Consider the following 23406-nt stretch of genomic DNA (forward strand, 5'->3'; position numbering starts at 1 on the left):
TGCTTACTTCGGCAGCAATATAATTAAATCGCAAGGATACAGAGAAGATTAGCAAGGACCCTGTGCAAAGATGACACACAATTTGTGAAGCATTTCATACTTTTAAAAATCCTAGCACATACCCATGTCAAATTCTGACTAAAAAAAAAAAAAAAAAAAAATCCTAGCACTTTGGGAGGCTGATGCAGGAGGATGGCTTGAGGCCAGGAGTTCAAGGCTGCGGTGAGCTATGATCACACCACTGCACTCCAGCCTGGGAGACAAAGCGAGACCCTGTTTCCAAAAGAAAAAAAAGAATTACCAGGTCTGGACAGGCAGACCTTGTGAAAGGATCAACATGCCTTTGACTAGAGATTTACTACATCCATCCTTGGAAGAGGAAAAGAAAAAAACATAAAAAGAAACAGCTAGTTCAAAGCCCAAATTCTTATTTTATGGGTGTAAAATGTCCAGGTTGCCACAAGATTACCGTAGTTCTCAGCAGTGCTCAGTGGTTCTTTGTGTAGGTTGTTCGGCCGTGTTATACCAGCCCGTGGGAGGAAAGGCCAGAGGCACAGAGGGTGTACATCTAGAAAAAGGCAACACAAATGCTACAACTCTTAGCAGTGAATCATTTAAAAAAAATAAATGAAATAATAAAAGAAAATAAAAACTTTAAAAAAGAAAGCAACACAAATGATCCATACAACTTCTTGAATTTGTGTTCTCTCACAGAATGCCTTATCATAAATGCAGTAATTCTAGTTAATCTACCAAGATAATGTAATTATGTTTCATTTTACAATGTGTACAACAGTTATCTCCTTTTGTTGTTGTTGTTTTTGTTTGTTCTTTTCTTTCCTTTTTTATTTTTTTTAATTTATTAAAAATTTAATTTTTTATAGCTTAGACATGTCCACAAGATCTTTCCTTTTTTTTTTTTCTTTGAGACAGGGTCTTGCTGTATTGTCCAGGCTGCAGTGCAGTGGCATCATCATAGCTCACTGCAACCTCCAACTTCTGGGCTCAAGTGATCTTCCTGCCTTTGGCCTCCTAAAGTGCTAGGATTAAAGACGTGAGCCACAGCGCTCAGCCTGTTTGTTTTTTGTCTTTTGACAACTTAGGTACCAATGGTCCAATGTTGTCCATTTTTTTTTCTTTTCTTTTTTATTGTTTTGTTTTTGTTTTTTGGCGACTCCGCCAGGACCAATGGTGTCCATTTTTCAATAAAGTTTTTTTGGTTTTTTTTGAGACAGAGTCTCACTTTGTTGCCCAGGCTAGAGTGCAGTGGCGTTAGCCTAGCTCACAGCAACCTTGAACTCCTGGGCTCAAGTGACCCTTCTGCCTCAGCCTCCTGAATAGCTGGGACTACAGGCATGCACCACTATGCCCGACTAATTTTTTCTATATATTTTTAGTTGGCCAATTAAATTTCTTTCTTTCTTTCTTTCTTTCTTTCTTTCTTTCTTTCTTTCTTTCTTTCTTTCTTTCTTTCTTTCTTTCTTTCTTTCTTTCTTTTTTAGTAGAGATGGGGTCTCGCTCTTGCTCAGGCTGGTTTCGAACTCCTGAACTCCTCACCTCAAGCGATCTGCTCTCCTTGGCATCCCAGAGTGCTAGGACTACAGGTGTGAGCCTTCGCGCCTGGCCAATAAAGTTTTAATTATGGGCAAAAAAAAAAAGAGAGAGAGAAATGTCATATGATCCAGCAATCCCACCATTCTACTTCTGGGTATACACCCAAAACAATTGACAGCAGGAACTAGAAGAGGTATTTGAACAGCCACGTTCATAAGCAGTATTATTCGAAATAGCCAAGAGGTAGAAACAACTTGACAGATGAATGGATAAAGAAAATATGGTTTGCGGGCACAGTGGCTCATGCCTGTAATCCTAGCACTCTGGGAGGCTAAGGAGGACGGATCACTCAAGGTCTGGAGTTCAAAACCAGTCTGAGCAAGAGCAAGACCCTGTCTTTACTAAAAATAGAAAGAAATTAATTGGCTGATTAATATATATATAGAAAAAATTAGCCGGGCATGGTGGACATGCCGTAGTCCCAGCTACTCAGGAGGCTGAGGCAGAAGGATTGCTTGAGCCCAGGAGGTTGCTGGGAGCTAGGCTGACACCACAGGCAACAGAGTGAAACTCTATCTCAAAAAAAAAAAAAAAGAAAATATGGTATGTACATACAATAGAATATTTTTCAGCCTAAAAGAAAGGAATTTCTGTACTTGGAGACTTTTTCAGCTTTTGTGGTAAAATAAAGAAAAAGAAAAATAATAAATAAAGAAAAAATATAGTTATAAAATAATAAAAAAAAAAAAAAGAAAGGAAATTCTGGGTTGGGTATCTAATCCCAGCATTTTGGGAGGCTGAGGCAGGAGGATTGCTTGAGCCCAGAAGTTTGAGGCTAGCCCAGGCAACATAGTGAGACCCCTATTCTACAAAAAAAAAAAAGAAAAAGAGAAAAGAAAGAAATTCTTTTTTTAATTATGTATTTATTTTTAGAGATGGGGTCTCACTATGTTGCCTAGGCTGGTCTCAAACTCAGGCCTCCAGTGATCCTCCCACCTCTACCTCCCAAGTAGCTGGGAGGACAGGTGTGTACCACCCCACAGCTGGGTAAGAAAGGAAATTCTGACATATGCTACAATACAGAGAGAACTTGAGAACATTATGCTAAGTCAAATAAGCCAGTCACAAGAGGATAAATACTTTATGATTATACATTTCCTATTGGTTTCTTGGCCATGTTCTTGCAGATTTGCTGAAGTATTTTGTATTAGCCCTTTGCCTCTGATAAAAATTGCAAAAATTTCTTCCATTTTCCTACTGACTTGGTTTTTGTTGTCGTTTTTGCTTTTTAGCTAGGTATAAGGTAGAGACCTTACTAACCCTTTTTTTTTTTTTTTTTTTTTGAGACAGAGTCTTGCTTTCTTGCCTAGGCTAGAGTGAGTGCCGTGGCGTCAGCCTGGCTCACCGCAACCTCAAACTCCTGGGCTCCAGCGATCCTTCTGTCTCAGCCTCCCGAGTAGCTGGGACTACAGGCATGCGCCACCATGCCCGGCTAATTTTTATATAGCTATATATATCAGTTGGCCAATTAGTTTCTTTCTATTTATAGTAGAGACGGGGTCTCGCTCTTGCTCAGGCTGGTTTTGAACTCCTGACCTTGAGCAATCCGCCCACCTCGGCCTCCCAGAGAGCTAGGATTACAGGCGTGAGCCACCGTGCCCGGCCTACTAACCCTTTTTTTAAAAAAAAAAATCATTTTATTACACAAAACTTCAAACACATCCAAAGGTGGAAAAAAATGTTGTAATGAACCCTATATAACCGTCATCTTCCTGCTTCTACACTGATCAATTTAACCAACTTTGTTGTATCTATACTGACCCCCGAATCCTGGGTTATTTTGAAGTAAACCCCAGATATTTCATCATTCCATAAATACTATTGCAGCATATATCACTAAATGAGGACTCTTTAAAAAGAAACTAACCATGACACCATTAGCACACCTAAATTCATAATTACTTAATAGCCCATAGTCAGTGTTCAATTTCCCCTATTCTCATATAGTTTTACAGTTTTTCAAACAAAGTTCATACATTGCAATTGGTTGATATGTCTCTTTTAAATTTAGATTCCTCTCTATGTCTGTTTTTTTTTTTAATTGCAATGTATTCATTAAAGAAACTGGGTCATTTGTCCTGGACAGTTTCTCACTGAATTTCAACAACTGCATCCCCATGGTTTCACCTAACATGTTTTTCTGGCATCTATATTCTCTACACCTAGGTAGTTGTCACATTTAGGGTGATTCTTTTTAACACTATCAGAGTATCACGTATTATACCTTCATCAGCAGTCAGTTATCTGTATCTCTTCAAATGAAGGCAGCGTCTTCATGTTTCATGATGTTGTTAGCCATTGATGATTTTTGCCTAGATCCATTAATTTTTTTTTTTTTTTTTGAGATAGAGTCTCACTTTGTTGCCCAGGCTAGAGTGAGTGCCGTGGCGTCAGCCTAGCTCACAGCAACCTCAATCTCCGGGGCTCAGCGATCCTACTGCCTCAGCCTCCCAAGTAGCTGGGACTACAGGCATGCGCCACCATGCCTGGCTGATTTTTTGTATATATATTTTTAGTTGATCAATTAATTTATTTCTATTTTTGGTAGAGACGGGGTCTTGCTCAGGCTGGTTTTGAACTCCTGACCTTGAGCAATCCGCCCACCTCAGCCTCCCAAAGTGCTAGGATTACAGGCGTGAGCCACCACGCCCGGCTAGATCCATTAATTTATTCAGGGTAAACTTAATATTTTTAGCAGATGGTTCCTTACACCATTTATTGCATGATCTCCCCCCACCACACACACACTTATTTGAAATGCATCTTTCCCATATGCCAAATTTCCATTAGTATTTGAGTTTATTTCTGGACATTCTGATCTATCCCATTAATCTACCACATTCTTTTAACTGCAGGTTTACAATATGCGTAGTATCTGAGAAGGCTAACAACCTTCATTAATCTTAGTTTTTCTAAAGTTTCTTGGCTAGTCTTGCTTATTTATTTTTCCAAATGAATTTTTAAATCAATTTATCTAGCCCTCCCTCCTCAAACAAAGAAATCTGCTGGTATTTGTATTGGGATCACATTATGTTTATAGATTAACTTGTAACCTGGAGTTTGTCATTCTAAAAATAGGAAAAAAAATAGATTAACTTGACTTCTTTTTGATGGTCTTCCTAACCAAGATCATGGTATTTCTTTCATTTAATCTTTTTTTTTGAGACAGAGTCTCGCTTTGTTGCCCAGGCTAGAGTGAGTGCTGTGGTGTCAGCCTAGCTCACAGCAACCTCAATCTCCTGGGCCCAAGCAATCCTCCTGCCTCAGCCTCCTGAGTAGCTGGGACGACAGGCATGCGCCACCATGCCCGGCTAATTTTTTCTATATATATTAGTTGGCCAATTAATTTCTTTCTATTTATAGTAGAGACAGGGTCTCGCTCTTGCTCAGGCTGGTTTGGAACTCCTGACCTCGAGCAATCCACCCGCCTAGGCCTTCCAGAGTGCTAGGATTACAGGCGTGAGCCACCACGCCTGGCCTCATTTAATCTTTATAATGCTAAAGTGCAGGATGTGTTCTTCTTCTTCTTCCCATTTTACAGATGAAATAACTGTGTAACTTGCTCTGGATCACACAAACCATCTGCTGTGGGACCTGCCAGTTTGGTCTGACTTTGAGCTTCTGTCCCCTGAACAGAAGCCCAGGGAGGGAGGGAGCAAGCCCCTCTTTGTGTCTTTGGCTGCTTAGTAGCACTCTGCCTCCAAAGCCCTGTTCTCATCAGCCAAGTGCTTCTTTTGCATTGGAGAATTCACCAGCAAAGCTAGGCTTTTTTTTTTTTTTCTTGAGACAGAGTCTCACTTTGTTGCCCAGGCTAGAGTGAGTGCTGTGGCATCAGCCTAGCTCACAGCAACCTCAATCTCCTGGGCTCAAGCGATCCTACTACCTCAGCCTCCCGAGTAGCTGGGATTACAGGCATGCACCACTGTGCCCTGCTAATTTTTTGTATATATATTTTTAATTGGTCAATTAATTTCTTTCTATTTTTAGTAGAGACGGGGTCTCGCTCAGGCTGGTTTGGAACTTCTGACCTAGAGCAATGCACCCGCCTCGGCCTCCCAGAGTGCTAGGATTACAGGTGTGAGCCACCACGCCCAGCCCAAAACTAGGCTTTTAAATGAATGGCACAAATATGAGTGCTATACAAGGTTCACACAGGGCTGAGGCATCCCGGGAGAACCTTCTGGAAGAAAGCAAACTCAAAATGGACTTTGGACAGTAAGGCAGAATTTAGACGGCTGGAGAGGCCCAGAAAGCACAACTGGCAGGGGGAAATCAGTAACTAACTAGACGGCTAATTTAGAGGTAGTGAGGGTGATAGGGGGCAGGGAGCTCCTGCTGGAACTTAGAGATAGAAAGAGTCTCTCTGTTCTGCCCAGGAAAGGGCATGTTAATTCTTCCCGAATAATCTGTAACAGAGATTTGGGAGATGGATGTAAATTCAGAAAGGCTCATTAATTAACTTGTACCTGGGAGGGAATGTTGCCTCCCACATTGCATGTGACTTAGGTGCTGAGGCAAAGTCCTTGCAAGAAGGGCCTGGAAGCTGATTGAAGGGCAGAGCATGGGACTGCATGCAGATTACTGAGTCCCCCATGGCCTGTGATGGGACACAACTCTAAAGGAAACAGAAAAGCATTCCTGAGTGAACCTCAGTCAAGGTCCCGTGCCTCTGGTAATTACTAATACTTGGCTACTTGCCCAAGGACCTAGAGTTAATTCACCCCTTCTGACCCTTGATGAGCAGGAGCTAGAGTCTGGGCCCCTATGATTCAGAGTAGATATCCACTTTGTCAAAGATAAACAAAGCCACACACTAGTTAAAGCTGATAAGAACAAATTTTATTGTTTTTTTTTTTCCCCCTTTTTCTTTTTTTGTATTCTCTGGTCTTGTAACTGCTTTAGTCCGGAAGAACAAATTTTAATCAGCAATATACTACAGTATCGAAGAGAGTCCTGCGTGAATTGAACCTAACTTCGATTTTTACAGAGGTAATTGAGTGTTTTAAAGGGAAACTGAAGGAGTAGGGAAGGTGGCAAGCAGGGGCAAGGACATGAAAAATTGCAATGGGGCTGGGTCTGTTCATTGGCAGTTATGGAAGTTAGCATTCTATCCTCCCACAGAGACTGGGAGATAGAGGCTTTATCCTTCGGGGTGATGACATTTGAAAGGAATGGCTCTCAGGTCCTTGAGAAAGACACTTCTGAAGTTGTAGGAGATATATATACGTCTCAAAGGATCAGAGGAAAGATTTGCAATTGTAGGCCCTTTTTAGTAAATGCTGTAAGAAAGTGTAGTCTAGCCTGTGAGACCCCAACTCTAAAAACTTTTTAAAAATTAGCCTGGCATGGTGGTTCGCACCTGTAGTCCCAGCTACTCCTTGGAGCCCAGGAGTTTGAGGCTGTAGTGAGCTATGATTGCCCCACTGCACTCTTGCTTGGATGACAGAAGGAAGCCCTGTCTCTTGAAAGAAAGAAAGAAAGGAAAAAAGATAAAGTAGTCGGAAGCTTATGGTATTAGCTAGAACAAACAACAAATTCTTTTGGCAGCCTTGAGTTTTCTCAGGCAGGCCCTTTAAGGGGATCTAGGGTCATCCTAGGGATGTGGTCTTGAGCTGTTGTTAATAGGCCTCCTCAAACTAAGGTCCAAGGGCCACATGCGGGTGTTTTTGCCCATTTGTTTTTTTACTTCAAAATGAGATATGTGGGCCGGGCGCTGTGGCTCACGCCTGTAATCCTAGCTCTTGGGAGGCCGAGGCGGGCGGATTGCTCAAGGTCAGGAGTTCGAAACCAGCCTGAGCAAGAGCGAGACCCCGTCTCTACTATAAATAGAAAGAAATTAATTGGCCAACTGATATATATATAAAAAATTAGCCGGGCATGGTGGCGCATGCCTGTAGTCCCAGCTACCTGGGAGGCTGAGGCAGAAGGATCACTCGAGCCCAGGAGTTTGAGGTTGCTGTGAGCTAGGCTGACGCCACGGCACTCACTCTAGCCTGGGCAACAAAGCGAGACTCTGTCTCAAAAAAAAAAAAAAAAAAAAAAAAATGAGATATGTGCAGTGTTCACAGGAATTTGTTCATAGTTTTTTTTTTTTTTTTTTTTGAGACAGAGTCTCACTTTGTTGCCCAGGCTACAGTGAGTGCCGTGGCTCACAGCAACCTCAAACTCCTGGGCTCAAGCAATCCTACTGCCTCAGCCTCCCAAGTAGCTGGGACTACAGGCATGCGCCACCATGCCTGGCTAATTTTTTCTATATCTATTAGTTGGCCAATTAATTTCTTTCTATTTATAGTAGAGATGGGGTCTCGCTCTTGCTCAGGCTGGTTTCGAACTCCTGACCTCGAGCTATTCGCCCGCCTCGGCCTCCTAGAGTGCTAGGATTACAGGCGTGAGCCACTACGCCTGGTCTGTTCATAGATTTTTTTTAAACTATAGTCCTGCCCTCCAACGGTCTGAGGGACAGTGAACTGGCCCCTTGTTTAAAAAGTTTGAGGACCCCTGTGTTAGAAGCTATGTTAGTATGTATTAATAAGTCTTTTAATATGGAAGGAGGAGGGTGGATAAAATAATTTGTGTTGAGTCTGCAGTTTTTATAGGCCAAGGTTGAGGCTTTGTTGAGAAGAAGGCTCAGTGGAGCCTGGCTAGAGTTTGGTTAGGGAGAGAGTCTGTCGCCTTACAGCTGGGAGTTTGGGTTCCTGTCTGACGTTGGTACTCACCAAGCTTCCTCTGTGACAGTTTGTAGCTGCAAGAACAGCAGAATAATAGGTAGTAACAAGGGTCAACCTGGCTGGGAATGAGAGCAATTCTCATCTTAGAGTGACAAACCAGGATTCTATATCCCCATCTGTCACTCCCCCAGCCTGTCTTAGGTCACAGCCTGCCCAGAGGTAGCAGATTGTACTGAGCTGACCTTGTCCTAGGGGGTAGATATCACAGGTAGCACCAGGAATATCTCTGCTGCCGCCTTCACAACAGAAAACCTTCCCTGCTTTAGGGGGAATTTCAAGGGCTAAGGTCTGGAACACCATTCAGTCCGATGGCTCCATGTATTATAGTATCTTCCTTTACTGGGTGCACTGACTTGTTTATTACTATTATTAATGAAAAGATCGTTCCTGTGCTAAATTGGACTGGGGCGCTACCTTCCACCGCCTGGCTCTGCAGAGGCTACAATTATCCCATAGGAGGGCTATCCTTGAAAGACAATACCACAATTCTAGTCTACAAACTGTTAGACTGTTATCAAACAGCAGCTGTTATCAAAGAGGTTCCCTAGACCAGCGGCATCAGCAACACCTGGAAACTTGTTAGAAATGCAAATTCTAGGGCCAACTGGGAGCTACAAACCAGAAGCTGTGGGTGAACAAGCTTCTGTGTTTGAACAAGCTCTCCAGGAGAACCCTATAAACACTAAAGTTTGAGAACCACTGACCTACCACTAGCTGGGAAGAAGTAGGAGGGCGAAACTGTGGTCCACCTGGAGCTTCATAAAGGTTTTGAGCTAGGTTTGGAAATTGGGGGAAGGATGAGCTAAGAGAAGAAACAGAAAACATTTAAAAATGCATGCATTTTATCCTAAACAGTAGGAGGCTGCGGGCATCTAAGTGAGTCTGGAATGAGGTGCCCCAGTGGGTGAAGGCTCTAGGAAACCCACAGGCACGCAGGAGGGGAACACGATGTCTAAAGAGGCCAGACCCCACGCCCACGCTGCTAACTGAAGCTCTCTCCCTTCAGGCCTGGGCGCAGCGGCCCCATCACAGCTCCACCTCGCAGGGCCGGGCTATGAAGCCAAGCTGGCCCCAGGCCGTGGCTCTTTGCGAGCGCGAGTGGGAACAGTAGTCCCCTCTAGCCTGGCTTGGCAGCAGCTGGCCACAGCCGCATCTGAGCGGCATCCTCGGCTAGTGTGCACCTCCCTGAAGATGCAGGTATCCAACCCGGGCCCAGAGCACCGCAGACTCCACGCCGTCCGCTCCGGCCGGCCAAAGCCCTGCCTTTCGAAAACGGAGGTTTCCTATTGCCCTCCTTCACCATCCCCCCCAACCCCGCCTTGTGCGGTACACCCCCAAGCCCCGGCCGAACTACAAAACCCAGGATCCCTAGCGCGGGCGCGCGCCGCCTCCTGGGAGAGGTAGTCCTGGGTTCGGGGCGCCCGGCGCGGCCCGGCGCCGGCCGGACTTCATATCCCAGCATGCCCGCGCACGTGCGGGAGGCGGAGGGCGGAGAAGCGGGGAGCATGCGAATGGGGAGGGGGCAGCCGCCCCCTTCCCCCCCACCCTTCGCTTCCAGCCGGGCCGGGTGGGGGGAGGGGCCGGGCTGAGGCGGCGGCGGCGGCGGCTCTCGGGGAGGGCTGGGCCGGGCTGGGGCGGGACTAGCCCACGGCGGGCGGACAAGAGCGGCGCGGAGCTAACGGGTCCGGACGCCGGCGGCGGCTTTCTGCGCGGGCGGAGGCGGCAGGAGCAGGAGCGGCGAGCATGGCCCGCGCGGCGCCCGGCGCTGACTGAGGTGCGCGGGCGGGATGAGGGCGGGCGGGATGCGGAGCGCCCCGGGCCCGGGCTGCCCCAGTCCTCCTCTGCGCGGGCGCTGGCTCGGCCCCGCGGCCCAGACCGGCCCGGTCCAGCCCAGCAACTTCCCCCGGGTCGGGCGCTGGACTCTCCCGCGTGGGCGGGGGTCCGCTCGCGTTGGCCTCGGTCCCGATCCCCGCCTTCTGCTGTGCACATCCAGCCGCTCCCAGCCTTCCTGGCGCTCCTGTTCCACTGCTTGCTGGCAGCCCCCAGTCCCGACTTCCAGTCCGCTGCCTAGTTCGTACCCCCATTCCCTGGACGCTCCCGGCCTCTGCTTTACCTGGAGTCCCCTGCCCCTCTCTTGCCAGAGGTTGGCTGAAACATCAGCTCCTCTCCCCTCTTTCCCCGGGGTCTTTACCCTGGCCACCCTAAGTGGCCCAGTTCTCCCAGCTTGACCTCCTTCCCACTTTGGAGAAACTGAGGCATGGCGTGAGCCAGAAACGGCCAGTGCGCTAGTCCCGTGCTGGCTGGCCTGAGCCCCGTCCCTTGTCCCTCCTGTTCCTCCCATGCTTTGGAACAGAAGAGTCACTTCTTGCCCCCGGTCATTCCCCTGTGACTGTACCAAACTTCCCTTCCCACCCCTGCTGCCGCTTGAGCTGAGCTCACTTTAGTCTCCCCTTTAGCTTTCTGCCACTTCTCCTTCCTCTCTGCTTTAGAACATCCCACTCCTGGTCCTATCTGCCTGTAGAGGAGTCACCCACCCTTGCTTGTTTGCTTAAGTTAGCCTTTCGATTTCTTGCCAGCTGCATCCATTTCTCACCTTGCCTCCTGCTTTACAGCTGTGTAAAAGACCAGAGAACCGAGGCTACCAGGTGGTGCTGGGGAAAAGGGAGAGACAGGTGTTGGTCGTGGAAAGAGAGGTGCAGTGTCTTTCGGCCAAAGCTGCTGAGAGGGGTTCAGAGCACTTGGAGGCCTCTGGGAAAGTCATTCTTAGCCAGTAAGTCACACTCCCGCCCTGTTTTGGGGAGGGATGCCTGACGGCTGGTTGGCCATCCCTTCCTGTTGTTATGCCTGGTGGGCTCTGAAGTCCCTCGGAGATGGAAGGCATCCATCCCCTACCTTTAGGGAGATGGTGGTGTAAGAGAACTCTGGGAGACCACACCCCTAAGCCTCATCTTGCTTCTGCTGCTAACTTTGGAGGGGGTTGCCCTTTCGCCGAGGGAGGTGCTCTGAGCTCTTTGAGGAGGAAGGCACAGTGTCTGTAGGTGGTGATCTCAAGTTTAGACATGGTGTTCAGGATTTGAAGGGACCAGGGAACGAGGGCTTAGAGAGGTGGCACAGACTTGCCTGTATAATTCAGTTTTTGTTTGTTGTCTTCCTTCAGCAGATTATTTTTTGGAATCAGCCCTTTCTACCCCAATCCTCAGTTTCCCAGTGAGAAGGGTGGAGGAAGAGACGGGAGGCTCCAGGAGTTCTGTGGGGTCCTGAATGAACAATTTTGATCTGAACCAGATGGTTCCCTGCTTCAGCCCCCCCCCCCACTCCCCCTTGGTTGTGAATAGGATGCCTTTAACCTTGTAACTTGAGAATGGAGGAAGGGAGGCCAGGGGGCCAACTGTCCGTGCAAGTGTTTATGTCTGCCTCTGCACACTCGCGTGTAAGCTTGCCAGGCGCCTGTGGGAGTGACCCTGCCCCGGAGTGCATTGTTGTGATGTGCTGTGGCATGCTGAAGGCCCAAATCCCACAAAGAGCCATATCAAAGCCCCTAAGAACCACTGGGTGTGGCCTCAGGGGAGGCCCTGCGTTTCCCATGAGGATCACTGTTCTCAAGAAGGCCACTTAAGATTGAAGGGTCTGAAATCCCAGGATTGGGGGTGAAGGCAGTTTGGCTTTCCCAGAACTACTGTTCTCTTTTCATGGCAAGAGGAGGTCGGAGGGTAGGGGTAGGAAACAAATTCTTCTCTACCACATCCTGCCTTGCTTTGGCAGTATTTGTGTACTTGATTTTGTGGATGTTCTTCACGTGCGTACTCATTTCTGAAATACCACCACCTGACTCAGTCCCTGGCACATAGTAGGTGCTCAGTATATGTTTGAGTGAAAAGCAGAGGGTTTTATGGTTAAAGGTTTAGGGCAGCGTTCTTCATACTTGACCAGTGTCAGAATCCCCCGGAGAGCTGATTAAAGCAGTTTGCTGGGCTCCACTTCCAGAGTTTTTGGATCAGTCAGTCTGGGTGGGGCTTATAATTTGCATTTCTACTCAGCTCCTTGGGGCTAACACTTTGAGAACCATTGATTTGGGGCTGTTACAGTTGCTTGGGAGATTAATCCAGGCAGATGTAAAGTCTTAACAGTCACTTCCTTCCACCTGACTTCCCTGCCCAGGCTTTTCTGGCAGTCATGCTGGTTTGGTCTTGCTGCCCAGGGTTGAGTACCTTAATGATGGGGTGACTTGTGGTGCCTGAGCTGCCAGTCTCACTGTAAGCACATAGCAGACACTGCCCCATGGTTATTTGAAGGAGGGTCCCATGACCAAGCAGGACATGTAGGAACCAGGGCTTTGGAAGAGAGTGGCTGCAGGGACATAGTGAAACAAATGGTGAGCGGGGGCCCCCCGTGTGTCCTGTGCCTGTCTCTCAGACTGAGCGAGTTGGCGTGCCTGCCAGGCAAAGTCCCACTGTGGCTGCACACTGGACAGGGTGACTGGGAATCTCTGAAATTTAGAAAAGTGGGAGGCATCACTTACATGGTACTTTGCAAAGCACTTTCCATATGTTGTTTGCTTATTTATTTTTTGAGACAGAGTCTCACTCTGTTGCCCGGACTAGAGTGCCATGGCGTCAGCTTAGCTCACAGCAACCTCCAACTCCTAAGCTCAAGCAATGCTTCTGCCTCAGTCTCCCAAGTAGCTGGTACTACAGGCACGTGCCACCATGCCTGGCTAATTTTTTCTTTATATTTTTAGTTGGCCAATTAATTTCTTTCTATTTTTAGTAGAGACGAGGTCTCACTCTTCGTCAGGCTGGTCTCAAACTCGTGACCTTGAGCCATCTCCCTGCCTCGGCCTCCCAGAATGCTAGGATTACAGGCGTGAGCTACTACGCCCAGCATATGGGAGGTTTATAAGGCAGATACAGACCCAGGTAGGGTTACTGAGAAATGGAAAGGTACTTTGTGTGTCTCACAGACCCCGGGACTACTGATTCTAACTCGCTGTCTGCTAAGCCAGTTGCTCCTAATAGCTCAAATAGTTCATTGAGTGCTTCCTACTAGCTAGGCACCGTGCTAGATGTTCTCAGGTGTTAACCAATCCTCACAGCAACATTGCAATGTTGACATCATTATCACAGTTTTGTAGATGAATAACTGAGTCTTATAGAACTTACGAGACTTGCCCAAAGGCAGACAGCTAGTAGGAGAATCTGGTATTGACCTCAGGTCTTTCTGATGCTTACCCCATGCTCTTAGTTTGGCTCTTAGTCCCTGCTGTCTTGCCCAATTACAATCTGTAATTGTCCTTTGGCTTGTCTGTCCCCAAAAACCTGATGAAATTTTTTGAGCCTGAAACTTTGCTGAGTGTTGTGGAGAGAGAACAATGACCAAGTCACTGTGCTCTGGGAGGAGTATGAGACAAGTACACCAGTATGTCTACAGTGAAAAGTTGACAGTATAGCTGGTGGCTTGTAAGTTTAAAGGAGGTAGAAGGCATCCCTATAGAGGGCTCAGAAGAGGCACTTGGGATGCCTTTTTTTTTTAAGAGTCTCACTTTGTTGCCCAGACTAGAGTGCCGTGGTGTCAGCCTAGCTCACAGCAACCTCAAACTCCTGGGCTTGGGCAATCCTACTGCATCAGCCTCCCGAGTAGCTGTGACTACAGGCACATGCCACCATGCCCGGCTAATTTTTTTCTATATATTTTTAGTTGGCCAATTAATTTGTTTCTATTTTTAGTAGAGACGGGGTCTTGCTCTTGCTCAGGCTGGTCTCGAACTCCTGACCTTGAAGGATCCGCCTGCCTCGGCCTCCCAAAGTGCTAGGGGGATGGGCCTTAAGGGTGGGGTTCCAGCTGTGCCTGTGGGCTGGTGGTGGGCAGGCCAGTGGGTGCAAAGAGGGGCAGTCACAGGGCACAGTTAGGGAGTTGTCCCTTTTGGCTAGACTGTTAGAGCGCAGGGGATGTATTTAGAAAGTAAAGAGAAATCCTGTTTGGTTGCAAGCAACAAGTTGGCCAACTTTGGCAAGAAAGGACTTACTTGGAAGGCCACGGGTACTACAGAATTAGAGGGATAATTCAGGACCCAGGTCCCTTCCAGGATCTTGGTGTTGATCTGGCAGGAACCAAAGGCCGCCTCTTCAGGCTAATACTGTCGCCAGGATGAATCTGCTCTGGCTGTGCTCAGTAATTTTGTCACTGCTGCTTGAGATTCACATGCCAGGGAGGAAATGTCAGCTTGGCCAGCCTGGGCCGTGTTCCCTCCCTTGGCCAGGCAAGGGCTGGTGGCATGGTAGGTAGTCCCCCTAGATTGTATCGAAAAGCAAAAGTCCCCAGAAGAAGAGGAAACTGACACCACAAGAGCTCAGTCCTGAAAGGTGTGAGACAAGAACTTGAACTGGCAGGTGGTGGCGAAGAGGGTACTTCAGTCTGACAAGTTTCTGTCAGACCAGGGGTAGACTGGCAGCAGGGTATGGCTGGGTCGTAGGGGACAGCGAGAAGAGGGAGGGAGGACACAGAAAACTAGGTAGACGTAACAAAGGCTGGAACCTGGCGGTAGAAATGAAGAAGAGGGGCAGAGTCCAGAGGCTGTGAAAGTAGATACGGTTTCGGAACAGAATCTAGAGTGGCCGGGCTGGCTGGGCATTTCAGTGCCTGGTGGTGAGGGTTGGTTCCTTTAGCTGAAATGGGGCAGTCAGGAGGAGGAAGAGTTTCAGAAGTTGATGTGTCGCTGCCTTAGTGGAGCTGTGTGTGGGGTGGTGACAGCACACCTGGAATCCTGGTGAGCTGCCTGATATTTGGGGCCTGTAGCCCTGAGGAGGGGCGGCTGCAAAATCCCAGAGGCCCCCTAAATCCTGCAAGCAGCCGGGGCTTTGGGGCCAGCTCAGCACTTTCCCACGTCTTCTGTCTCCAGGGCAGCCCAGGGTGGCCTTCCCCTTTCTTCCCCTTCTCTGCCCTCAGTTCCCACGCCCAGCTGCCCCTCTCACCCCATGTTCCGGCACACCTGAGCCCTGACCCACTAAGGGGCCTGGCCCAGCTCCCTGGGACCTAGGTTCCCTCCTACTCTGCTCAGAATGCTTGTTACAGTAAGTCCTTGCTAGCTATTAGGGCAGACGTCTCCAAGTGACATTTCTCAAGGAGAGGCTCTGAACTTTGCCTGCTATCTGAGGAAAACAGGCTTTTCCTCCAGTTATGTCGAGCTCATCAGGGACGCCTGCCTGTGTCCCTAACCAGCCGTCTGGAGTACTTCTTGCTGCTTATTTATAAATCATTGTGATTACAACATATTGTCAGTGGAGTGTTCCTGTTGCCAGTGCAGATCTCTCCGAGGGCTCCAGGGCATAGGCGGGGCTTGGGGCCACCCCGTTTTCTAGCCTAGCCCCCCAGGGGAGTTTCCTCCTGCAAGAAGGGGGGGTAGGAGGGAGAAAACGGGGTCCTCCTAGGTGCAAGCAGAGGAGCTGCGCTGAAGGGCACTTTATCCTATAGATTATCAGAGGAGAAGGTCGTCTTCCTGGAGTGAACAGAACTTGCCCTCGGTTCAAACACGTGCCGTTTTACCCTGTATGCACTGGACTACCAAGGGACAATAAGGCGAACAAAGAAAAGCGAAATCCAAAGAAAAAAATGTCATGTTTCTTTATTTTGCTATCGGTGCTAAATTTTTATTTGCACGACAGTGATATTAGCATAACACACATAGTTCTGGTATCAGATACTGAAAAACTTGAGGGATCCTCAATCCCACTTCTTCCTCCAGGGAGTATTCATGCCCCTGGAGGGTGGCTTCGTAGGGCTCAAGGGGGGGGACCCTGAGGTGTGATGGCATGACCCAGGGACCTGGGGAGCAGTCCTGGCCCTGCTCTGCCTTTTCTCTCTTCAATCGTCAGCCCCTGCACGGGGGCAACAGCCTCCCAGCCTTGGCAGGTCAGCAGCTTTCTGGGGAAGAGAACCAGCAACAAATGCAAATAGCTAATTGGTCTAGAGGGAGCTGCTCTGGTGAGGAAAAATCAACAAGTTGTTTATTTTTGTGGCTAAAGGGGGTTTAGAGGGGATGGAGCTGGTTGTTAGGAGGGCAGAATGGGAGGTGGCTTGAGGGAAAGGACACAGCTAAAGGAATGGTGGGGGTGTGGTGGGTTCTCCCCCGTCACCCCCTCTGCCCTGCTGCCTCCCCCACTCCCACGCCCCCTCCCTCCTGCCTTCTTTGCAGGGTTCCTTTGTAAAGGGACATTAGCAGAATGTGGAGTCTCTCCTACCCCATAAGTAGGTTTCTCCCACCCTCATTCTGAGCCAAGTTCAGTTAGAGACAATACCAGCCATTGGATGCAGGGGATGAATTGAAACAACAGGGTCAGGAGGAAATGAAAGTTTCTGTGGGCCTGTGTTGACTCCTTAGGCTGTGCAAGAAAACAGCAGCAACCAAGGGACTGTGGCTGTGTGGGGAAGGAAGGCAAGGTGGGAAGAGTCCCCAAGAGCCTCTGACTCCTCAGTTCCCTCCCTAGCGAGGAGGATGAGTCCTGGCTGGGTTTGCCCAGCCACGAGGGAGTTTGGGGGGGGGGGCAATTCCTTCCTTGCCCAGAGGGCTTGGGTATTCCCCTGGACCCTGTTGAGGCTCTGGCTGGTTCTGGGCCCTCTAGCACAGCTCAGGGGAGACCCCAGGTACCATGGGGGGGGATCCTTCTTGAGAAGGGAGAACTTGAAGGGGTTAAGGAGAGAAGTGGAGACCCCATTTAGGCTCTTCCAGGGGAAGGGCCAGGCAACACTGGCACCTCTTAGACAGGAATATGCTGGGAAATGGGGGGCAGGTAAAGAGTTTGTGTCAAGGAGGTGCAGCCCAAGATCCAAGTGGCAGCTGTTTGATGAAAGATTTTCTTCAGTGCCTGAAAAGCAATTTACTCTTGTCCTTAAAGCAGCAGTGGGCAGACTTCTAGAATGAGTGTGAGTTTTAATCTCTCAAGTGGCATTACCCAGCTGTCTGTGTTCTTTGCCCCCTTCAAACCTGGGTGAGGTGCCTTGGAGGGCGTCGTCTTCCACCCATGTCAAGTTCTAGCAGTTCCTGCCCATCCTGGATGTGTGGGCACACCCTGCCATTCGCCCTGTGCAGAACGGGGGCCGGGGGAGCCAACAGGCCCTGTGTTGGCAGCTGAGAAGTCCAGGTGGAGGCCTGGGCTGGTCGAGGGCCAAGAGCCTCAGGGCAGGGCTGTTTGGCTTTTCTGCAGGGGAAGCAGCTTGTTCGCTGGGGTAGGGGTGGGGGGTGGTGGTGGCATTGATTTTCACAGTTCCGGGTTCAGTCTTGTTGGATGCATATAGGGTTCTTTTTTTTTCCAACTTTTTTTAATAGCTTTATTGAAGTATAAGTAACGTACAATAAGTTATACACATTTTAAATTGTATAATTTAGTTTTTGCATATGTATATTCTTGTAAAACCAATACCACTATCAAAATAATGAATATTTTGATCACCCTCAAATGTTTCCTTTTGCTCCTTTGTGATCCAATACTTCTCCGCCACCTGCTTTCTGTCCCTACAGATTAATTATATTTTATAGAATTTCATGTAATGGAACACAGTATAGCCTGCTTTTGTCTTGCTTCTTTTAACCACTATAATTATTTTGACATTCATCTATGTGGTTGCATGTATCAATAATTTCTTTGATATTGCTCATATAGGGTTCTTATATAGGGTTCTTGCTACCTTAGCTGTCCGTAGGGGGTTTGGTGTTATGTGACCCAAGGCAAGTTGCTGCCCCTCTCTGAGCCTCAGAGTTGTCATCTGTGCATAAATACTTTGAAAGCTGCTCAGGGATTCACACTCAAACCATCTGGTCCACCTGACTGACAGAGGAGCAGTGCAGGGGTCCAGGATGCCATCACGCACTCCAGACATCTGTGGGGCTTGGTTTGACCTTTCTCCTACCCTGTTTGGATGCATTAAATAGCAGCCAGCTTGCTCTGGCCTCTCTCTGGGGAATCCGGGCTCCTGCAGCCCAGGGAGCTGGGAGCTGTTCTTGGTTCCCTGCTCTGGCTCTGTCCTGGGTTCGGGCAGAAAACCCATCTGATTCCTCCTTCCTTACGTGGCTGCCAGGCAGGCCCTGGGGTCACTGTTCACAGGGTTCCTGTGATTTTCTGTCCCAGGTTTCCCCCCACTCCCTATGTCCTGTGCTCTGCTCTAGGCAGTTTTTTCCCCCCAAATCTGGGTGGGAAGTGGAATCACAGGCTGGTCACGGGAGGGCAGCAGCACAGACACGTGGCATGTCTGCTAAGAGTTCAGAACCTGCCTGAAAGGCTGTGGGGGCGGGTCGCGTAGCTGAGGAGAGAAGGAAGGTGGTGAGGCCACATACACCAAGATGGAAAGGCCTGAACTGAAAAGGCAGGGGATGTTTGGGGACCTTGAGACTAATTTGAGCAGAGCCTAAGGTTTCTTGGATCATGCCCAAGAGGGAGGGTTAGGGTAGAGGGGTCTGGCTGAGAGATGGGCCCCAAGCCTCACCCTGGCTGGTAGGAAGGTTTCCAGCAGCCCCTGGCTGGGCTGGTGACAGCCCGAAGGAAATGTGGGAGGGGCTGTTAATGCCTGTTCTTGGCTGCGGGCTGCCAGGAGGCAGTCTGATAAGAGGGAAGAGGTAGAGTTTTATACTCCAGACAGCTGCCGCCTCTTAGCTGTTTGGGCCCCACAGATAGCGGCAGTCTGTGGTGCTGCTGTGCTCTATCTTCTCTTCCTGAAATACACAGCCCCTGGCTTCAGCCCAGCCGGGTTTCCCCTGCCTGGCCATCAGCTCCCTTTCCCATCTGTGGTTAGATGAAGTCTACACTGGGGGAGGGGGCAAATCTGGCAAGATTGAGCAGATTCTTAGCCTGACCCAGGAGTTTGGAGCTACTCCAGGAGTGGGACCAGGGCTGTGGACTGAGCAGTGATTCCCAGACCTGCTTGTTCCATTTCGGTCTCAGGGTTACCTTGCTGCTCAGCCCGCCAGACCTGGGGCCACGTGGGGGGTTGGGGAATCCCGCATTTGCATCAGAGCATTGGGAATCCTGGCTGTTTTGTTGGGAGGAGTTGCACAGGCAGATTTGATGGGATTTGAATTTGTTAAGACCACTTTGGCTTCTGTGGGGAGTTGGAATTGGAGGTGGTCTCTTTAGTAGACATGGGGCTGGTAGTTAGGAGCCTTCTTTGGTGAAAGATGACAGTTCCTTGAGTAGAATGATGGTTGTAGACCTGGAGAGAAATAGAAAGATTAGAAGGAGATTGAGGTAGTAAAAATCAGTTGGGTTTTGTGATCAGTTGGCTGTGGGAGGTTGCTGGAAGGAGGGGGGTCACAGATGACCCTTTCCCAGAAATTGGGACTACAGAAAGAGAACTGGGTTTGAGGGGCTTTGATCATGCATGAGTTTGGTTTGGGGCTACTTTTGGATACCTCAAAGGTATACCATCGGAAGGGTAGCATTCAGAAGTTAGTGGGATCTCTTTGTGCAGTGGCAGTACCGTAGCCAATGAGGTTTATCTGAGGAGCAATTATTGCTAATTTTAAGAAAAAGTGGGATAGATGGGTCTGGTGTTCACGAGAGTGTCTGGCATCATTTAAGCCAGAGATGACTCTTACAGGTTGAGAAACACTTCGGGAAGGGCTTCCTCTCAAAATCCAAGGAATGGAACCTGGCTTCCTAACTTCCTATTACATTCCATGTCCAGGAGCATGTTCTTTTCCCTGACCACTTCAGCTGGGTCAGGGCATGGCTGGACAGCAGAAGGCTCAGCAGCCCCCTCTGCTGAGGTTCCCTGTGGTTGGGGGCTCTGGGTGGTGAGCAGCGCTCACCCCAGGCGCCCTGGGAGGTCATCCCTATCAGGGGCTCCCTCACCGTCTGCACGTTTGGGCAGCGTCCCTGGCTGGAGAAGGACTTGGGTCCTGGCCAGAACTGAGCCACTGCCAGGAATCCCAGAATGGCAGCCACTTGTGCTCTTGTGGGCATCTGAGCTGGGTTGACTTGTCAAGGACAGGGGTTTTCAGGGAAGCTTCAGGGCCGCACTTCTGCATCAGATGGCAAGTGATACAGTAGGTTGCTTTTTAAAGAAGTTACTTTTTAAAGTTCTTTCAAATGAAATGGAAAATGGTCATCCATGTGTGCAAGATTGGTATCAGCTTGACTTCTTCAATTACAAAGGCTAAAAATTGAACATGAAGTGCCCTTTGATAGAGGGAATCCTTTGATTTACGTCCTGAGGGTATGCCTGGCTTGGTGCAGGGAAGATGACCCGCTCTGAGTTCCTACGTGGTAGGAGGCCCCTGCCAGCAGGGCAGGCCTCCGTCCTCTCAGCATCTCTCCCTGGGGTGCACATAGGAGTCCTGGCTTCACTCTGAATTGAGGGCCATGCCCAACCCTGTGCCGTGCACTGTGGCTGGGTGCATTTGGTGCTATGATTGGCCAAGCAATTTTTGAGATTGCACAGAGATGGCAATTTGGGGAGAGATGGCTCTCCAAAGTGGGTTGTCATTCACTATAAAGATGTCATGAGGCCAGGCTCGGTGGCTCACGCCTGTAATCCTAGCACTCTGGGAGGCCGAGGTGGGCGGATTGCTCAAGGTCAGGAGTTCAAAACCAGCCTGAGCAAGAGCAAGACCCCATCTCTACTATAAATAGAAAGAAATTAATTGGCCAACTAATATATATAGAAAAAAATTAGCCGGGCATGGTGGCGCATGCCTGTAGTCCCAGCTACTTGGGAGGCTGAGGCAGAAGGATCACTCGAGCCCAGGAGTTTGAGGTTGCTGTGAGCTAGGCTGACGCCACGGCACTCACTCTAGCCTGGGCAACAAAGTGAGACTCTGTCTCAAAAAAAAAAAATGTCATGGATTGAAGCAGCATCAGGTGTGCATTTGGACCCACAGACACCTTGCAGTAGCTTTGTGGCCTGACATACATGTCAAGCAACAGCACTATAAACTAATAAGGGTTTATTACCATTTGTTAATTTACCTTGTTAACATCTGAATGCTACAGTATAGAATGGAACCCAGAATTGAGTCATTCCATTTACTGATCAGGAAGTGGAGGTTGAGAAATTTGCCCAAATTCCCAGGCCAGTAGGTAGAAGAACTGAGACTGAAACCCAGATTGACTCACTTGTAGGTTGGGGGCTCTTTCCAGCACCAAATGCCAACTTTTAGGGAGGAGCCCCTTCCTTGTCCTGGCTCCCCATCTATGACAAGCGACTCATTCCCTTCACTGAATCAGCTGACACAGGTGGGCTTTGGCAAATGGTCCTTTCCTCCTGCGGCCCAGAGTCACCTGCATGGTGGCCGGTGTTACGCAGGGCTCTGTCTGAAATGGAGACCGTCACTCACTGTGGCTTCAGCCCAGCCACGGTAAACAGAGGAGGCATTGGCCCAACTCCGTCTGGGTTCTGCTGGGACTGCTGCCCTCCAACTTCGGTCTCCCATGTCATCTGGGCTTTCTGCGTGTCTAGCCTCCTGCTGTGCTGTTTTTTGCCAAGAGATAGGTGTAGTGCTGCTTTGTTTTCTGGATTATGTTGGGGCCTTTCTGCTGGGGAGAGTTGTGCCCCTCTGTCTTCCCCTCTGGAAGAGAATGCCCAGGACAATGGTGCCGGTTTCAAGTCCAGAAAGACAAAAGTAGCACTTTTCTGGACTCAATTTCCCATCACCTCCAATTTGTGAGGGTGCAGATATTTGACCCAGCATGGCAGACCCAGCAGTGGGATGTTGTAGTAAGAGCTCAGTAGTGTGCTCTGGGCTTCGAGCCTCTGACCTAGCAAGAAGAGACCTCAAGTTCAATCTTACACAGGCTTCTTGCCTTGGGTAAGTCACTTTGTTGGAGCCTCTGGTCCAGAAAAGGAGTGCTGTCCCTGTGAGGGGCTTTGGGCTGTTTGAGCATGTGGAGTTATAGATTAACAAGATGATGGATGTCCTGGGAGCTTTGGGGTTTTTCTCACCACCTAGTTGGTTCTCGGGGAGCGAGGTAGGGCTCTTCTGCATTTGGGGCTGAATTCCCCTTTCATTCTGACCCTCTCCCTCATGCAGGTATTTGCTGACAGCCAGTTCATTCTTGAACTCTGCCAGCCCGTACTGACTTGTGTGCTGGGTCTGCCGCTCCTGCTTGGTGCCCAGAGTGTCCTGGTCTGTCTGTCTCTGCGGGGGACCAGGTTCTAACTGGTCTCCCAGCCTGGGTCAGACCCACCATTGCCTTAGGCTTAGCCACGGTGTTTCTCGTGCCCGTCGTCTTCCCCTCTGTAAGGCTGAAACTCAGTGATGTTACTTGGGTATACAGCCCTGCACAACCTACAGTCGTTGTTTATTAATCTTTGCAGGGAGAGTGTGCAGTTACTAGGGCAGGTATTGTTATGCTCGCTTTTCAGATGGAGGGTCTGAGGCCCAGAGAGGTATGATTTACCCAAAGACACACAGCTGTCGAATAGCAAAGCCTGTCCTGGTATCGAGGTCCTCTGGCATCGGTCCACAGCTCACTGTAAAACGTTAACTCGTAGGTACGTGTTGGGGGGAGGTGACCCAGCCTCACAAGGGGAAGGCAAAGAGCTTGAAGGTAGACCTTGGCTCCCTTCTCCTCACAGCCCCAAATTACCCCTGCACAGTCCAAGTCCTCCACAGCACTGTCGGGTTGGCAATGCCTGTGTAACCCCAACATAGATATGATAAGGACAGTGCCCTGGGCAAGGTTTCTTTATTGCTCCCTGCCATGTCCCCCAAAGTTGACAACGGAAGTCAGTGCTGTGGTATATACCATCTTGGCAGGGAGCTTGTAATGTAGGCCAGGTCTGGGAGGATGAGTCACTCCTCAAGGAGGGACGGCAAGGACTAGGGGAGAGGTCCTGGCTCCCCTCACCCTTGTAGACCTACTTCTGGCAGCTGATACTGCCACTCTCCAGAGCAGATAAAGTGATTCCCTAGCAACCAGGGACCCTGCCTGAGCAGGTCACAGCGTATTCCTTCTCAGCTCCTCAATGAAGAGGAAGACTGCTCGGCCAGAGCCAGCGAGACGTGAAAACAAGTGTGTTCTGGGCTCTCAGTTCCCCATAATACACCAACCCCCGGGTCCCCCCTGCCACTAGCACC

At 49.1% G+C, this 23406-nt stretch overlaps 1 protein-coding gene and 1 non-coding gene across 2 annotated transcripts in view; both read left to right on the forward strand.

Moving 5' to 3' along the window:
• Positions 1-104, forward strand: LOC142862994 (U6 spliceosomal RNA). The gene has a single exon (XR_012913884.1). It is a non-coding gene; the product is annotated as a U6 spliceosomal RNA (small nuclear RNA).
• Positions 105-9970: 9866 nt separating this feature from the next.
• Positions 9971-23406, forward strand: part of ST3GAL2 (ST3 beta-galactoside alpha-2,3-sialyltransferase 2) — a 48604-nt gene continuing 35168 nt past the window's right edge. The window contains exon 1 of the mRNA XM_012772452.3: positions 9971-10116. The gene's annotated coding sequence lies outside the window, so the exon portion shown is untranslated. The remainder of the gene's footprint in view (positions 10117-23406) is intronic.

This window comes from Microcebus murinus, chromosome 20, assembly GCF_040939455.1.
Source record: "Microcebus murinus isolate Inina chromosome 20, M.murinus_Inina_mat1.0, whole genome shotgun sequence".
Taxonomy (NCBI): Eukaryota; Metazoa; Chordata; class Mammalia; order Primates; family Cheirogaleidae; genus Microcebus; species Microcebus murinus.